Source organism: Geotrypetes seraphini, chromosome 8 (genome assembly GCF_902459505.1).
Source record: "Geotrypetes seraphini chromosome 8, aGeoSer1.1, whole genome shotgun sequence".
Classification (NCBI taxonomy): domain Eukaryota; kingdom Metazoa; phylum Chordata; class Amphibia; order Gymnophiona; family Dermophiidae; genus Geotrypetes; species Geotrypetes seraphini.
In genome coordinates this window covers 56,239,449-56,257,437 of record NC_047091.1, presented here as the reverse complement: position 1 = coordinate 56,257,437, position 17,989 = coordinate 56,239,449, and the positions used below count along the sequence as shown (strand labels likewise).

The 17,989-nt window shown below is 43.3% G+C and overlaps 1 protein-coding gene and 1 long non-coding RNA gene across 3 annotated transcripts in view; one reads left to right on the top strand and one right to left on the bottom strand.

Moving 5' to 3' along the window:
• Nucleotides 1-17,989, top strand: part of LOC117364684 (cytochrome P450 2G1-like) — a 54,098-nt gene that overhangs the window by 201 nt on the left and 35,908 nt on the right. The gene's annotated exons all lie outside the window — the stretch shown is intronic.
• The window catches only part of LOC117364687, a 238,090-nt gene that overhangs the window by 191,957 nt on the left and 28,144 nt on the right, over nt 1-17,989 (bottom strand). The gene's annotated exons all lie outside the window — the stretch shown is intronic.

The window sequence follows — 17,989 nt, the reverse complement described above, 5'->3', positions numbered from 1 at the left end:
ACTGTTCAGTTGATTGTAGCATTGCACAGAACTGCTTCATTAAAATAAAAATAAAAAAAGTAAGCCTTGAAAATCGAAGCACTTAATGAAGAAGGGATTGAGTGGGGGCTAGAGTACCACAAGAGTGACTAGATGCTCAGAGCCTTGTATTAACATATTCAAAATTTATATTAATATTCAGAGATAAATTTTGTAACCACATGCATGTGTAAAAGGTCAAAGTTGGAAAGGTCTTTAAACATATTTATTAAAATAGTTTAAATACTCATCGACAAGACCGTGTTTCATTGTGTATGAGGGGGGGGGGCCTTAACTTTTACCTTGTGGTGTCAGTGAAAAACATCATCAGAAGGCATTGCAGGATCTCCTGATTCCAAAGGAGAATTCCTGCACCATAAGATAAAAGTTAAGCCCCTGAAGCAGCTCATGTAGGGCAAAACACAGCTGTCAAGCAGTATTTTAACCTATTTTAATAAAGATTTTTAAAGATTTTTCAACTGTGACCATGGCTACCTCCACTATTTCCTTCCTTTGGGACCCAGCAGACCATTTGTCTTCTTGTTTCTTGAGTAAAAGACATGCCATAGTTTCCTTATATGGACTTTCACAAATTTTCAAAGCTATAGGAAGCATATACATCTGTGGATAAAGGTGAGCCAGTTGATGTAGTATACCTAGATTTTCAGAAAGCTTTTGACAAAGTTTCTCATGAGAGGCTCCTGAGAAAACTAAAGAGTCATGGAATAGGAGGCAGTGTTCAGCTGTGGATTAGGAATTAGTTATCAGATAGAAAATAAATAGAAGGGTTAAATGGCCATTTTTCTCAATGGAGGAGGGTAAATAATGGAGTGCCACAGGGATCTGTACTGGGACCAGAACTATTTAACTTATTTATAAATGATTTGGAGATTGGAATGACGAGTGAGGTGATAAAATTTGCAGATGACACTAAACTGTTCAAAAGGTACCGATTGGAAACAATGGAAAAAGGGGATATATGATTATTAGTTAGTTAGGTGCCATCGACTCCTGCTCGTGTCCTAGCGACTTGAATTACAGATCTAAAAAGAGACTGGTTTTGTGCTAGTCTGTTAAGGTCCTCCAGTGTTATCCTCATGATTGTTTTCAACATGTCCAGCTATCTGATTGTTGGTCACCCTCTTCGCCTGTTTTGTTCGATCTTCCCAAACATAATGTCCTTCTCCAATTATCTTTCTGTTTTGACGGTGTGACCAAAATAAGACAGTCATAACTTCATCATTTGGGCTTCGAGTGGCATAGCTGATTTGATCTCTTCCAGAATCGATTTGTTAGTTCTTCTTCAGTACCAAAGCTCGAATGAGTCAATCTTCTTTCTGTCTAGTTTCCATAGGGTCCTGCTTTTGCATTCGTAATTGACCACTGAGGAAATGAGTGCATGGACAAGTCTGATCTTCGTTTTTCCTTGCCTTTGAATAGTTTTTGCCTTTGAATATTTTGTCAAGAGCCTTCATTGAACATCCTTGCCTTTGAATAGTTTATCAAGAGCCTTCATTGAAGAGCAACCCAATGCTATTCTGCGGAGTATATCTTCTCTGCTACTTCTTTGTTTATGAAACAGTCGAGGAGATTGAAATCCTTTACAACTTCTATTCTATCGCCTTCAAGCGAAAAATCTTTATCATTTTCCGTGCTTATGATCTTTGTCTTGTTAACTGGTTGGTATTTTATGAGATGTCATTTAATACACACAGAAGATGATCTTATAAAATTACTTCCAATATGGAGTATCTGAATAAAGGGTTACATTTGCAACAAAGCCAATATGAACATTTTGAAATATAGCCACCCTCCCAAGAGTGTCACCTTGTCTTCCCAAAAATATGTAATCATGATTATTAAAGGATGATAAAAGAAAAACAACATGCACATTCTTCTGCTAGGATAGGGCCCAATATTATTAATACAAAATAATTATTCAGGTTAGTCACTTCTTTATTTGATGCCACTCATTTTAAACAGGCCCCACAGGATACTCCACCATCTTCAGAGGAATTAGCTCAGAACTTTTGTACAAAATGGCGCAATCTAAGAGCATCATCTTCAAAATCTTTGAACAAAGACCCTGTAATATTAGATCTGCCAAAAGATGCCTGTTTTGCAGAATTAATTTGGATTTCTTTAAAAATCCCCAATTGGGATCAATTTAAGTTTATTCAGACTTGATATACCGCTTTCACATACCAAAGCAGTTTACAATGTTATATTCTTAAAATTAATTAAAAACCTGGGGGAAAGACGAACAACCAATATTGACAGATAGGACAAAAAAAGGGGTCAAAACAAAAGGGAAGAGGGTAAGGATACAATATGCTAAATATGTGAATTCATGCTGTCCTATAGACATTTGCCCTCCTGTGGTTATGCGATCTGCCCTGCTAAAATTTCAGCGAGAACTTTATAATTAGCCATACTACGTGCTCAAGATAGGAGAATTCCTTTTGAATAATGGGTATATTATAATTAGGTCAATTATGAAAAACTCAAAGGAATCAACTTCACTCATTTATAATTGTAGACTAATAGCTGCAATTCCATTCTTTGTCAAATTCATGGAGGGCCTAGTCTATGTACAGTTGTTAGATTATCTGGAACAGTTTTCCGTTTTGTATGCATCCCAGTAGTGATTTCATCCACTTTTCCACTACATAGTACCAAAACAGTATTGGCTTCAATGTTGGATTAGTTACACAATCTGTTGAGAAAAGGCATAGGAACTTTTTTTTTTTAATAATTCTTTATTGATTTTCAATTAGAGTACAAAGTGCAAAAAACTTTGCAAACAAGAAATACATTGAACAGCACTTACAGCCAATCAAATAATACAAAATATATTTCTCCCTCTCCCTCCACTACCTCCAATCAAATAATAATTCAAAATATATTCCTCCCCCTCCCTGGATGTGTGTGAGATTCAAGTAGGAACTAGAGAGTTGTGCGGGGACAGAAATCCCACCCGTCCCCGTGAGGAATTCCTCCGTCCCCACCCATCCCCGTGAGGAATCCCTCCGTCCCCACCCGTCCCCGCGAGGAATCCCCTCCGTCCCCACCCGTCCCTGCGAGGAATCCCCTCCGTCACCATCCTTCCCTATAAACTTCAGAAATAGTTATTTTATTTAATTATGCTACTGAATTAAAGGCTCTGGTAGAGACCCATTTACAAATAAGCAAAGAGACTTTATTAATTTGGAAATATTAATTGGGAAGAATACATACTTTGTAAATGGGTTTCTACCAGAACCTCTAATGTAAATATAAAATATAAATACTCAGCTGATGAGAACCCACAAACTGTCAGCTGAGGACTTCCTTTGCAGTTGGCCTGGGGTCCCTTTTGCCAAGCTTGGCAGGCAGCAGTAGCGTCCCTGAGTCACAGATGCTAGCACCTCAGTGGCTCATGGATGCTGCCAGCGACTGCTGCGCTTGGTGGAGGGGAGTTCTGACCATCTCTAGAGGAGGTCCTCTGCTGGCAGTGCTTGGGGATCCCCACCAGTCACAGCAAGGGCCAACAAGTACTTCAACACTGTTGAAATAAAACCAGAAATGCATTTCCTTTTCTTTTGAACACAAAACAAAGATATCTGCCATATACATTTCCCAAGGCAGATGACTCTATGCAATGTCACCTCGGTAACAAAATACAAAAATAGACAAATACACCCCTCCCTTTTTACTAAACCACAATAGTAGGTTTTAGCACAGGGAGTTACGCTGAATGCCTCACGCTGCTCTCAATGCTCATAGGCTCCCTGCGCTAAAAAACGATATTGTGGTTTAGTAAAAGGGAGCCATAGTGCAAAATATAGACAGCAGATATAAATTCTCAAAACAGACACATTTTGATCACTAAATTGAAAATAAAATCATTTTTCCTACCTTTGCTGTTTGGTGATTTCATGAATCTCTGGTTGCACTTTCTTCTTCTGACTGTGCATCCAATCTTTCTTCCTTTCTTTCAGCCTCCTGTATGTTTCCTCTCCTCCAGACCTCATTCTCTCCCCCAACTTTTTCTTTCTGTCTCCCTGTTCCCCCTTCTTTCTGTCTCTCTGTCTGCCCCCTTTCTTTCTTTCTCCATGCCCTCCCCCAAGCCACTCAGTTTGCTGCCACCGCCATCGGGGAATAGCCCCCAAGCCACCGCCGTCCCAAGCTTTCCCTGCAGAAGCGTCATGCTGACCAGCATTCCGCTCCCTGACGTCAATTCTGACGTAGGAGAGGAAGTTCCGGGCCAACAAGGCATTTCTCCTCATTCCATCCAGCCAGAGCCCCATCTCTCCTTGATCCAGCATTTCCCTTCTGTGTCTGTCAGAATTACCATTCCACCTATTTTCCAGCATCACCCTTCTTTGTGTCCATCTTACCTGTATCCCTATCTCACCACTTTTTCAAATCTTCATTTGTCTCTGTCCTTGTCTTTACCCCATATTCACCATTTGCCCTTTCAATGTCTTTATCTCCCCCCCACACACTTTTTCAGCATTACTTCTATGTCTCTATTTCACCTCCTCTTCATGTCCCCTCTGTATCTCTATCCTTATTCAGTAGGTCCTGCTTACCCTTTCTCTTCTTTGTGTCACTATCTCCATTTTCAGCTTTCCCCCCTTTTCCTTTGTTACTGCACCCTGTAGCCAGAATCTTTCCACCCTCTCTCCATTCTAGCCCAGCCCAGTATGAAATATTTCCTTTTGTTTCCCTCCCCTCTCTCTTTCTCTCTCTCTTCTCCTCCCTCACCCACGAGTCCTGCATCTGGCCCTCTCCCTTCTACCTGCACCTGGCAACACCCCCCTGCTCCGCGGCTCTCTTCAGCAACTCGTCAGCAGCGGTGATCAAGACAAGCTGCCGACATCGAGGCCTTCCCTCTACGAGTATCGCCTTTGTGGAAAAAGAAGTTGAAACAAGCGGGACTCGCAGAGGGTAGGCCCCGACGTCAGAAGCTTGTGTCGATCGCTGCTGCTGAGTTGCCGAAGAGAGCCGCGGAGCAGGGGGTGTGGCCGGAAGCAGGTAGAAGGGAGAAGGAGATAGGAAGGCTGTAGAAGCTCCGGAGCATGACACCTACCCCGGCCAGGATGATTTCTTTATCAGGCTGCTGCTGCTGCCGCTGCCACCTCCCATCCGAAATTACAAAAATAGCCTAATGCCCGCGTCGGCGTCTTTGACGTCGGGGAGAGGAAGGCTAATAGGCCCGGTAGATCGGGACGGCAACACTAGTCTATCACGGAGCCCGGGATGGGCTCTGTGATCGACTCACGTTGCCTTCCTGAACTACCGGTTGATCGCAATAGACGTGTTGGGCATCGGACCAATCAGCAAGCAAGGCTTTCATCTGTGTACGTGCTGAGCTCACTGCTCAGCATGGCTATTTCCCGCCGCGATGCTGGACTTGTAAGCTGCATGCCTGCATCGCCAGAATTTAGGTAGGCTGTTTTCATCCCCGTGGGAGTCCCGTGGGCCAGGGGGCGTCCCCGTGGGAGTCCCGTGGGTCAGGGGGGCATCCCCGTGGGAGTCCCGTGGGCCAGGGGGCATCCCCGTGGGAGTCCCGTGGGCCAGGGGGGGAACCCGCGGGATCCCCGCGGGACCCCCGGGATCCCCGCGATCCCCGTTCCCGTGCAGACCTCTAGTAGGAACTGAAGGTTTATACAATTAATCAGATTTAACAAATTCCATTAACGTACCCTATGTTGCCTTAAATATTTTATTATCTCCCAATATTTCTGTATTCATTTTTTCATATCTGTAACATAGAAACATAGAAACATAGAAATAGACGGCAGATAAGGGCCCACGGCCCATCTAGTCTGCCCACCTTAATGTCCCTCCCCTACCTTTGCCCTGTGAATAGATCCCATGTGCCGATCCCATTTGGCCTTAAAATCAGGCACGCTGCTGGCCTCAATCACCTGTAGTGGAAGACTATTCCAGCGATCAACCACTCTTTCAGTGAAAAAGAATTTCCTGGTGTTACCTCGTAGTTTCCCGCCCCTGATTTTCAACGGATGCCCTCTTGTTGTCGTGGGACCCTTGAAAAAGAAGATATCTTCCTCTGCCTCGATGCGGCACGTAAGATACTTGAACGTCTCGATCATGTCCCCCCTCTCTCTGCGCTCCTCGAGCGAGTATAGCTGTAATTTGTCAAGCGTATGGTAGATCCTTGAGTCCCGAGACCATCCGGGTGGCCATTCATTGTACCGACTCCAGTCTCAGCACATCCTTGCGATAATGCGGCCTCCAGAATTGCACACAGTATTCCAGGTGGGGCCTCACCATGGATCTATACAATGGCATAATGACTTCCGCCTTACGACTGACGAAACCCCCTTCGTATGCAGCCCATGATTTGTCTTGCCTTGGACGAAGCCTGCTCCACTTGATTGGCAGACTTCATGTCCTCACTGACGATTACCCCCAAGTCTCGTTCTGCTACCGTTTTTGCTAGGATCTCGCCATTAAGGGTATAAGACTTGCATGGATTCTGGCTGCCCAGGTGCATAACTTTGCATTTCTTGGCATTGAAGTTGAGTTGCCATGTCCTAGACCATCGCTCCAGTAGGAGTAGGCCGTGCATCATGTTGTCGGGCACTGAATCTTCGTCTGTTGTGCATTTGCCCACTACATTACTAAGTTTGGCGTCATCGGCGAATAATGTTATTTTACCTCGAAGCCCTTCTGCCAAGTCTCTTATAAAGATGTTGAATAGGATTGGGCCCAAGACTGAGCCCTGTGGTACTCCACTAATCACCTCCGTCATTTTGGAGGGGGTGCCGTTCACTACCACCCTTTGGAGCCTACCTCCAAGCCAGCTCCCAACCCATTTCGTCAATGTGTTACCTAATCCTATAGAACTCATCTTGCTCAGTAACCTGCGGTGTGGTACGCTATCGAATGCTTTGCTAAAGTCCAGGTACACGATGTCCAGGGACTCCCCAATATCCAGCTTCCCCGTTACCCAGTCAAAGAAGCTGATCAGGTTGGATTGGCAGGATCTCCCCTTAGTAAATCCATGTTGTCGGGGATCCCGTAGATTCTCCTCATCCAGGATCTTATCTAATTGGTGTTTGATTAGAGTTTCCATTAGTTTGCTCACTATCGATGTTAGACTCACTGGTCTGTAGTTTGCTGTCTCCATCTTTGAGCCTTTCTTGTGGAGTGGAATGACGTTAGCCGTCCTCCAGTCCAACGGGACGCTGCCTGTACTAAGGGAGAGGTTGAAGAGCGCAGACAGTGGCTCCGCCAAGACATCACTCAGCTCCCTAAGCACCCTGGGGTGCAGGTTGTCCGGCCCCATTGCTTTGTTAACCTTGAGCTTTGACAGCTCACCGTAGACACTGCTGGGCGTAAACTCAAAGTTACTAAACGGGTCAACTGAGCCAACCCTTGTCTGTAGCTGAGGGCCGAGCCCTGGCGCTTCTCGGGTGAAGACTGAGCAGAAGTATTCATTTAATAGTTGGGCTTTTTCCGAATCCTTTTCCACATAGTCTCCGTCTGGTTTCCTAAGACGTACAATCCCGCCTGAGTTTTTTCTTCTATCACTGATATACCTGAAGAAGGATTTATCTCCCTTCTGGATGTTCTTTGCTAGACATTGACACAAAGTTTCCCACCAAAAGGAAAAGTTTAGCATGTCCCAGTTTTTCCAATTCCTGGTGATCATTTGCATGGCAATCCATGTCATAATTATAAGAAGTCTGCTTTTATACCTGTCTAATGGATTTTTAACTTCTAGAAACCATAGTTGCTACCCAGATCTCCTCCTATCTCGAGAGATTCTCCATTCTTCACCCCTACCAACATGGCTTCAGACCCTGCTTTAGCACTGAATCCCTCCTAGTTTCCCTAATTTCAAAGGTACAACAACTACACTCACGTAACAAATTCGCTGTCCTACTACAATTCGATCTTTCCGCTGCTTTTGATGTCGTCCATCACGACATACTACTTTACCAACTTTCCGAGATTGGAATCGACTCCACCGTCCTAATGTGGTTCTCAAACTTCTTACGCTCACGTTCCTACACCGTCAACACAAATGGCACCATGTCCACTCCTTGGACTCCATCTTGCGGTGTCCCTCAAGGATCACCTCTTTCCCCTATTCTCTTTAACATCTACATGTCCTCCCTGAAACTCTTTCAACTATCCCCCCTGGAAACAATCTACACTTATGCAGATGACATCCTTGTCCTCCTTGAGACTGACCAGAATCTCACCAACCTCCATGAAAACATTACAGCTTGCATAATGAGACTCTGTGCCTGGTCCCTCTCGGTACAGATGAAACTAAACGAATCTAAAACAAAACTACTCTGGCTCGGCCCAAAATTCGAACACCTGCCCACACTTTTCGCACTACCCACAGGCGATACACTACAGCTCGAGTTCTCATGCAAGGTCCTTGGTATCACTATCAATTCCTCTCTCTCCCTCAATGACCACCTCAACTCCTTGGCAAAATCATGCTTTTTCAGCCTTCACATGCTGAGGAAAGCTAGATCCTACTTCAGCCAACAACACTTTGCCATCCTTGTCCAATCCATCATCCTCTCCAAACTAGATTACTGCAACGCCATCTACTTAAATCTATCAAAAAAAAGTATTCTAAGACTCCAGCTAATCCAGAATACTGCAGCCAAACTGATCTTCTCAAAACGCAAGTCTGACCATGCCTCCCCACTCCTTGCCAAACTTCACTGGCTCCCAATAATCTCCAGAATCCATTTCAAATGTTCCTGCCTGGCTTTCAAGATCATTCACGGAATCCTGCCTCCTCTTATCCCACTGTCTTTCAACTCCTCCAGTCCCGACTCCTCCAGAACTGCCCAAAGGCTTAAACTAGCCTTCCCCTCTCCACACGGCATCCACTATTCAGGCAAACTGGGAAAATCCCTTCTCTTCAAAATCACAAGTCTTTGGAACGACCTCACCACCCCGCTGCGGAACCTGAGCTCCCTTCAGTTATTCCGCAAACAACTGAAAACCTGGCTTTTCAGCAAATTGTAGCTCTATCCTTCCCTCCTTTCTCTCCCCCCTTCTACACATAAGTTCATGTAATCCTTTTTCTTCTTCTCTACCCACTATTTTAAGATCTTGTAAAACGTGTCGAGCTCCATGCTCATGGAGATGATGCGGTATATAAACTTAAGGTTTAGATTAGATTAGATTAGATATGACCACATCAAAGGACAATGGAATCGATGTTTCCAGTATCATATTAATTTGTCCCCATATTGATTTCCAAAAATTGAGTATCAAAGGACAATAAAATCACAAATGATCCAGTGTCCCTACTTCAAAATGACAATGCCAACATCTATTAGACCAGTATTTTTCAACCGCTGTTCTGCGGCACACTAGTGTGCCGCGAGATGTTGCCTGGTGTGCCGTACGGTCAGGGCCGCCATCAGGGCAGTACCACCAGTCTAGGGAGAGGGGCGGTCCGCCCCACGTGGACAGGAGAGAGCTGGACGGGGGACCCGCGGAGTTCAATACATCTCGAGCCGCGAGGCTCGTCTTCTGCTTCCTGCCTGCCCTGCAGCTAACATATAGCCGATCGCAAGCGTTCCCCGATGTCAGCGCTGACGTCGGAGGGAGGGCTTAAGCAAAGCCTGCCCTCCGACGTCAGCGCTGACGTCGGAGAATACTTCCGTTCGGCTATTTGTGTGCGGCAGGGCAGGCAGGAGCAGAAGACAAGCCTCGCGGCTTGAGCTTCGTTTTGCTGAGAAAGTTGCAAAGATGGGCTGGGAGGCAAACACGGAACACAAAAGGGAGGGAGGGAGTGCGTTTTGGACACAAGGCATGAACTTGGGAGAGAGGAAGGGAGGGAAAGAGATGCTGAGGTGGGGGAGGGAATGGGTTTTTGGACACAGAAGAAATGGACTTGGGAGAGAGGAAGGGAGGGAAAGAGATGCTGAGGTGGGGGAGGGAATGCGTTTTTGGACAGAGAAGAAATGGACTTGGGAGAGAGGAAGGGAGGGAAAGAGATGCTGAGGTGGGGGAGGGAATGCGTGTTTGGACACAGAAGAAATGGACTTGGGAGAGAGGAAGGGAGGGAAAGAGATGCTGAGGTGGGGGAGGGAATGCGTTTTTGGACACAGAAGAAATGGACTTGGGAGAGAGGAAGGGAGGGAAAGAGATGCTGAGGTGGGGGAGGGAATGAGTGTTTGGACACAGAAGGCATGGACTTTGGAGAGAGGAAGGGAGGGAAAGAGATGGTTGTGTACACGGGGAATAGAAGAAAGGAGAATTTTTGGTCATAGGGAGGGAGAGAGGTACAGATAGTGGCATACCAGGGTGGGGGGGGCGGTCTGCCCCACCCCGGGTTTACGTCCCAAGGGGGTGCACAGCTGGCCACCCTCCAGTGTTGTCCCTAGGCCGGCAAACTGCGGCTCTTTAGCCACTTGAGTGCCACCGCCGCCAACGGTGTTGTTGGCGGTGGCAGCATTATAAAATACTTTCTTTGTGTTTATTTGATTCCTATTCAAGAGAATTACTTTATATATAGTCAATATAGGCACAGAGTTAAATTTTTTAACATTTTCTAATGGTGGTGTGCCTCGTGATTTTTTTCATGAAACAAGTGTGCCTTTGCCCAAAAAAGGTTGAAAAACACTGTATTAGACTTAGAACTGTCCAACTTTTATAAAAGAACAGGGGTCCAAAAAATTCTATGTAACAAAAAGAACCAGGTTTGTCTTATAGATGCTGACACTGAACATCCCATCCTCCAAGTCCAAATCCGTGGCCACTGAGTAGCAGAAATCTGTTGCTTTATCTCAATGCTCCAAATGTCTTTTAGGCTTGTTTTAGGTTTTTTATTCAAATAGTCAGATATTAATTTATACCACTTGGCAGCTTGATGCCCTTGCAAAGCTATCTGGAAACATAGGCCCAGCAAGCTACACAGATTTTTTAAGTTGCGCCAATCAGGGAACCCTTTCTGAATGACCTGTTTCAACTTCAACCATTTATAAGCTTGAGACTTTGATATGCCGAATGATTGTTCCAGTTGTAATAAATTTAGCATTTTCCCATTTGAGATCACATCATCTAAAGTACAATGTTTCCAGAGGATTTTAGACTCGCTGATTTGTATCTTGGAGTTTAACCATAGAGATTGACACGTGGATTGTTCTATAAATTTTGCATTACATTACATTAGAGATTTCTATTCCGCCATTACCTTGCGGTTCAAGGTGGATTACAAAAGAGTTATAAACAGTGGGTTACAATGGAAGATCATCAGTCATTTCTAGAGAAGGTAAAGAGTAAATCAGGTAGAATCTGTGTGGCGTGAAGAAGGAAGGTATATGTGATGTTAGGACTGTTTCAGGAATTTCTTGAAGAGTATAGTTTTTATTTCTTTTCTGAACATCTTGTAGTCTGGGGTAGTTATCAGTAGATTGGAGATCTGGTTATCTAGTTTTGCTGCTTGAGTGGCTAGGAGGCCATCATATAGTTTTTTTCCATTTAACTTCTTTGATTGGGGAGGTGTGAATGAGGTGTGTGTTTTTCTATGTCTGGTTGAGGTAGTTTGGATGGGGCGGTTGTTCAGGTAGGTTGGGCTGTCTCCATTTAAGGTTTTAAATAGCATACAGTAGAATTTAAATAGTATTCTTTCTTGGATTGGTAACCAATGTGAGTTGATGTATGCTTCTGTAATATGGTCATGTTTCCTCAATGAGTACACAAGTCTCAGAGCTGTATTTTGGATTGTTTGTAGTTGTTTAGTCATTGTGGCAGGGCAGGGGAGATACAGGATGTTGGATTGTACTATGAGCTGGAATTGTGTTCTTTCGAAGAATTTTTGGACTTGTCTTAGGTTTCTCATAACATAGAAACATAGAATATGATGGCAGAAGACGGCCAGCGGCCCAACAAGACTGCCCACTCAAGAACCCTCCCTCCCTGGTGTACCCATCTTTTATGCATAACTCTGTAGCACCCCCACCTGTATGTCCCATGGACTTTTGAAGTTGAGTACGCTACTAGCCTCGACCACCTGGCGTGGAAGTTTATTCCATCGATCAATCACCCATTCGGTGAAGAAGTATTTCCTGGTGTCACCATGAAATCTTCCCCCTTTAAATTTTAGCGGATGCCCTCTTGTTGCCGTGGGACCCATAAGAAAAAGTAATTCTTCCTCCACTTCAATGTGACCCGTGATGTATTTGAATGTTTCTATCATGTCCCCTCTTTCTCTGCGCTCCTCGAGAGAATTTAGGCGCAGTCTGGTCAGACGTTCTTCATATGTGATGTCTTTAAGTCCTGAGATCATCTTAACTGCAAAAGATTTCTGTATTGTTTTATTTATTTGCGGTTGCATGGTGCAGCATCTGTCCATAGTCATTCTTAGTAGTTTTAGGGTGGTTTGAATGGGGTAGTTGATTGAGTTGATTTCTATATTGGTTATGGTTGGGACTTTGTCATTTTTGAGGAGGATGAATTTAGTTTTGTCTGGGTTGAGTTTCAGTTTGTGATCTTTCATCCAGGCCGCTACTGTTTCTAGTGTTCGGTGCAGTGTGTATGTCATAGCAGTCTTTGGTTGATCAAAAGGTATGAGAACGGTAATATCATCTGCATAACTATAGGTGGTTCTGCCTAGATTATCCAGGGATGTCCCAAGAGAGGCAGTGTATATGTTGAAGAGAGTAGGGGACAGTGGGGATCCTTGTGGTATGCTGCAGGGGTTGGACCAAGGTTCAGATTTTACTTTACCTGATTTTACTCTGTATGTTCTAGATTTTAGGAAACCTTCAAACCAAGAGTATACTTTATCTGAGATACCTATTGTGTCCAAAATTTGCAGTAGGATGTTATGGTCTACCAGATCAAATGCTGCGGTCAGGTCCAGTTGTACGAGAAGCATTTTTTTTTTTCCTGTGCAGAGGTGTTGTATGGCTGTGTCAATAAGGGAGCCTAGTAATGTCTCTGTGCTGAAGTTGGTTCTGAAGCCTGATTGCAAGGGGTAAAATATGTTATGGTCTTCTAGGTAGTTGGTGAGGAGTTTGGCTACTAGTTCTTCTGTTAGTTTGACATATAGTGGTATTGAGGCAATGGGTCTGTAGTTGGATGGTTGGTCTGTTAGTCCTTTTGGATCTTTTTGGATTGGCGTGATGATGATTTCGCTGAGGTCAGTTGGGAAAAGGCTATCTGTGAGCATGGTTTGTATCCACTGCAAAAGTAGAGTATGGAATTTTGCACTAGCGGTTATAAGGAGATATGATGGGCAGTGGTTGAGGTCCCAGGATGCGTGGCTGTACTTTTTGTAGAGTTTATTGAGTTCGGACCATTGTATGTTGGGGAATTGGGACCATGTTCTGTCTGCTGCAATTAATTCTTTTTCTGTGGAATGAATTGTGAATTCAATTAGGTGGTATGGGGCATAATTAAGGGTAGCTCTAGCACTTGTAATTTTGTTCTTGAAGTGTTCTGCTATAAGGGTGGCTGAGGGGGGCGGGGTATTGTTAGTGGTCATGTAGGGTTTGGTGTCTGTTAGATCTTTTAATATTTGGAATAGTTTTTTGGTATCTTGGGTTTCTGTGCCTATTAGGTTGGTGTAGTGTGTGTTTCTCTTATTCTTTAGTTGTAATTTGTATTGTTTGTTAATTTTTTTCCAGGCAGTTTTCGTGTGATCCAGGTTAGTTTTTCTCCATTTTCTTTCTAGTCGTTTGCATTGTCTTTTAAGTAGGAGAAGTTCATTTTCATACCATTGGTCTGATTGTCTGTTGGTTCTAGTTTTGGTTTGTAGTGGGGCTAGTTCATCAAGGATGTTGGTGGTAAAATTGTTCAAATGTGAGATGAAGTCCTTGGGGTCACTGTCCTGGATTGTTTCATCTATTTTTGTCCAGAATTTGGTGGGCTCGATGTATTTGCGTGATGTGTAAGTTATTTTTTTGGATTTTGGTGTGGTTTTGCTTTTGGTCCAGTTGATGTTGAAGGTGTATGTGTAGTGATCTGGCCTGAGGGATGGGGACCAGGTTCCATTAGGTGTTTGAATTTCTGGGGTGGATGGTTGATGGGTCATGAAGGCTGCGATGTCAAGTTGGTGTCCTTTCTCATGAGTGGTTAGGAAAGCCTAGTCACCCAGCACAGAGGCGGCTTAAGCCATCTTGGGGGTGGGTTAGGGACTCATGGAGGGGAGGACCCATGCCCATAAGCCCCTGTAATCATTGCATTGATACTGAAACATGTGCACTCCCCTATACACCCCCAAAACGCTTTTCTACTGTCATATAAGTGGCTCCTGCAGCCATAAGGGCTATTAGGGTAGTAGATAAGTGGGTCTAGGGGATTCTGGAGGTGGTTTTGGGGGCTCACCATGACCATAAGGGAGCTGTAGTGAGGAGAAGACGTGGCACCCTTTTTGTGAAGTTCACAGCAGTGCCCTGTAAGGTACCAAACTATTTAGGTGCCATGTCTGGGTGTTCAGTCCATCACTTTGCAGACCCCTCCCACGTCCAACAAGGCTTGTTCTAGGCATTTTTGACTTGGACGAATAGTTGGACGAAAATGTGGTATAAAGATGGACGATTTAGCAACTTGGACGATCAGATCGGCAGGACGTATACTTAGACGATTTTTGAAACATAAAAAAAAATTTGGACATATTTTTTGAAAATGTGTCCTAGGCTGTTTTTTACTTTAGACGACTTGCGACTTAAACGCTCCTTTTGATTATGCCCCTCCACGGGTATATCTGGTGAGGTATTCTAATGTTTTTGAGGTTTTTTACAATCTCGTACCTACCAGGTTCAATCTGGCGACAAATTGTCTAGTAAATGGAACAATCCTTGTGGTGTTCTGCAGGGATCTCTTTCTCTCTCCACTGCTGTTTAATATTTATCTAGCATCCTTAGGACTATTGTGATTCCTATCTCTGCTTTTTCATCCCAAATTATACAGTTTACATAAGATTATATTGGTTACCAGTTGAGGCAAGAGTGCTATTTAAATTTGGATGTATAAGTTATAAGGTGTCGCATGGTCCTGTATCTAGTTATCGTGTGAAGCATATCACATTTGTGAATTTAAGATGCTCATTGCATATACCTGCTTCATTTGTTTTTCCATGTATAAAAGGTTGCTTACATAAAAGACACTTTCGAAGATTATTATCTTTCCAAGCTGTGAAATGGGATAAAGATTTGTGCCGCTTGATACCTGGTTCAGTTTATCATCAATATTTTAGGAAATTGTTACAAACTTATTTATTTGAAAATTTTTCAAAAGTATGACATTTTGTACTTCTCCGAGCCTGTTTAGTTTTCTCTTTTTAATAACTGCATGGAACTGTCAGGTTTTGTGGTATATAAATACATAAAAAGAAAGAAAATTGTTAAAACACATTCAGATTGTAAAAAATTACAGACAGACCTTAGGAAATTGGAAGACTGGGTGTCCAAATGGCAGATTAAATTTAATGTGGACAAAATGCAAAGTGATGCACATTGGAAAGAATAACCCAATTCATAGTTACTAGATGTTAGGGTCCACCATGGGGATTAGTACCCAAGGAAAAGATCTGGGTGTCTTTTTAGACAATATGATGAAACCTCCCACCCAATGTATGGCAGCAGCCAAAAAAGCAAAGATGCTAGAAATTATTTAAAAAGGGATGGTTAACAAGACTAAGAATGTTATAATGCCTCTGTGTCGTTCCATGGTGCGACCTCACCTTGAGTATTGCATTCAATTCTGGTCGCCTTATCTCAAAAAAGATAAAAGCAGAATGTTTAAAGAAGAACAGCCAAGATGATAAAGTGGATGGAACTCCTCTTGTATGAGGAAAGACTAAAAATGTTAGGGATCTTCAGCAGAGATGGCTGAGGAGAGATATGATTGAAGTCTACAAAATCCTGAGTAGTGTAGAATGGGTACAAGTGGATCAATATTTTACTCTGTCAAAAATTACAAAGACTAAGGGACTTTCGATGAAGTTACAGGGAAATAGGTTTAAAACCAATAGGAGGAAATATTTTTTTCACTCAGAGAATAGTTAAGCTCTGGAACGCTTTGCCAGAGGTTGTGGTAAGAGCGGTTAATGTAGCTGGTTTTAAGAAAGGTTTGGAAATTTTCTGGAGACATACATGGGGGATGCCATTGCTTGTCCTGGATCGGTAGCATGGAAAGTTGCTACTAGAAATGTGAATTGGCCACTATGAGGACAGGCTACTGGGCTAGATAGACAATTGGTCTGACCCAGTACAGCTATTCTTATGTTTTGAAAATTACCCCAGGGAATTTATGAGCTACAGTATTTGCCAAATATAGATTTGTCAGGTTAATTTATGCACATATGGCCAAATCTTCAAAAGGAAATTTGTAATTGCAAACTCCTTCTTCCATCATGTCATCACATATACTTGTTCACTGGTTGGTATTTTATGAGATGCCATTTACATCCACAAAAAAGATGATTTTATAAAATTACTTCCAATATAAAAATACATTACAGTGATAAACATGGGGCATAGTTATCAAAATGGGCTATCACCAGTGCTGGATTAACCCTATAAGCAAAGTAAGCACATGCTTAGGGCATCAAGGGAAGGGGGGACACCACAGAAATTTTTCATAGCCAAATTTATCATTTATATCCATTTTCAAAATTTAATGAAAATTGAATAAGTTCTGTTTATAAAACGTTCTCTCTTGTGTCATCATGTTTCTCCTGCAAAATAAAGTACACTGTGCTCGCACATTGGAAGCTATACAAATTTTGAACAAGTCTAGATGCGTTTGAAACAGCGCAAGTGACGGGTACTAGCTCATAAGAAGTTCCAAGTTTAGTTGCCAACTATTACTGGTATTAATTGCAGGTGCTTTCATAACCTCTTCTTGCTTTCAAAGCCTCAAACAGCCTCAAAGTTGCTTAACGACTATTCCAATAACACACTCAGTTCTGGCTCTTTAATCTATTAAAATGTAAGTACGTTTTATATATTTTGAATGCGTTTAATTCTATTCTTGGATATGAGCTCAGGCATGTTGGCGCATTCCTCTAATGGCATCGTGCACCAAACATGCCTTCATGTGAAATGTGCTCATGTCTATAATTGTTTCCAGAAACTTTTTAATGAGACAAAAACCAATGGTGAGAAATACAGGAGAGAGTGGTTACTGTATTTACCATCAACAGGATCAGTTTACCGTATTTTTCGCTCCATAAGATGCACCTGACCATAAGACGCACCCTAAATTTAGAGGAGGGAAACAAGGAAAAAAAACCCATTCTGAACCAAATTCTCCCTGCCAGGCTCTGCACCCTCTCCTCCCTCTGGTGGTCTAGTGGTAGGCTGGGACAGGGCACAGGGTGGGCAGGGAAAGGGCACAGATGTCAAGGCAGATGACTTTTTAAAATATGCAATGTCACTTCAGTAACAACTATAGAAAAATAGACAAAATATAGACAGCAGATATAAATTCTCCAAATTGACATTTTGATTACTAAATTGCAGATAAAATCATTTTTTTCTACCTTTGTTGTCTGGCAATTTCCTTCTTTCTTTCTTTCCTTCCATCCTCAGGCCCAACAATTGTCCCTTCCTCCCATGTTCCCCTCACTGCCTTCCAGCCTGTCCTCTTCCGCACCCCCCCCCCCCCCGTACCTGCTTTTAATCCTGGCGCTTCCTTCGCTGGACAGATGTGACAGTGAGCCCCCCCCCCTTCCGGCAGTGAGCTTCCCCCTCCTGTATCTGTTTTAAATCCCAGCGCTTCCTTCGCTGGACAGCTGCAGCAGGGAGAGGCAGAGCGGCGAACAAGTAAGGTGCGCTTGCCCGGTCCTGCGCGCCTGCCTGAATGGCTGCAGTCAGCTCTGGGCTGCGGTATAAACTTCTACCACAGCTTAGTAAAAGAGGGCCCTAGTTATTAATAACTGAGGTTAACAGTACAATAATATGACTTAACAATAGACAATGCTGATAACTCCCCCCAAGTATCAAATACACATATAACTTTAAAT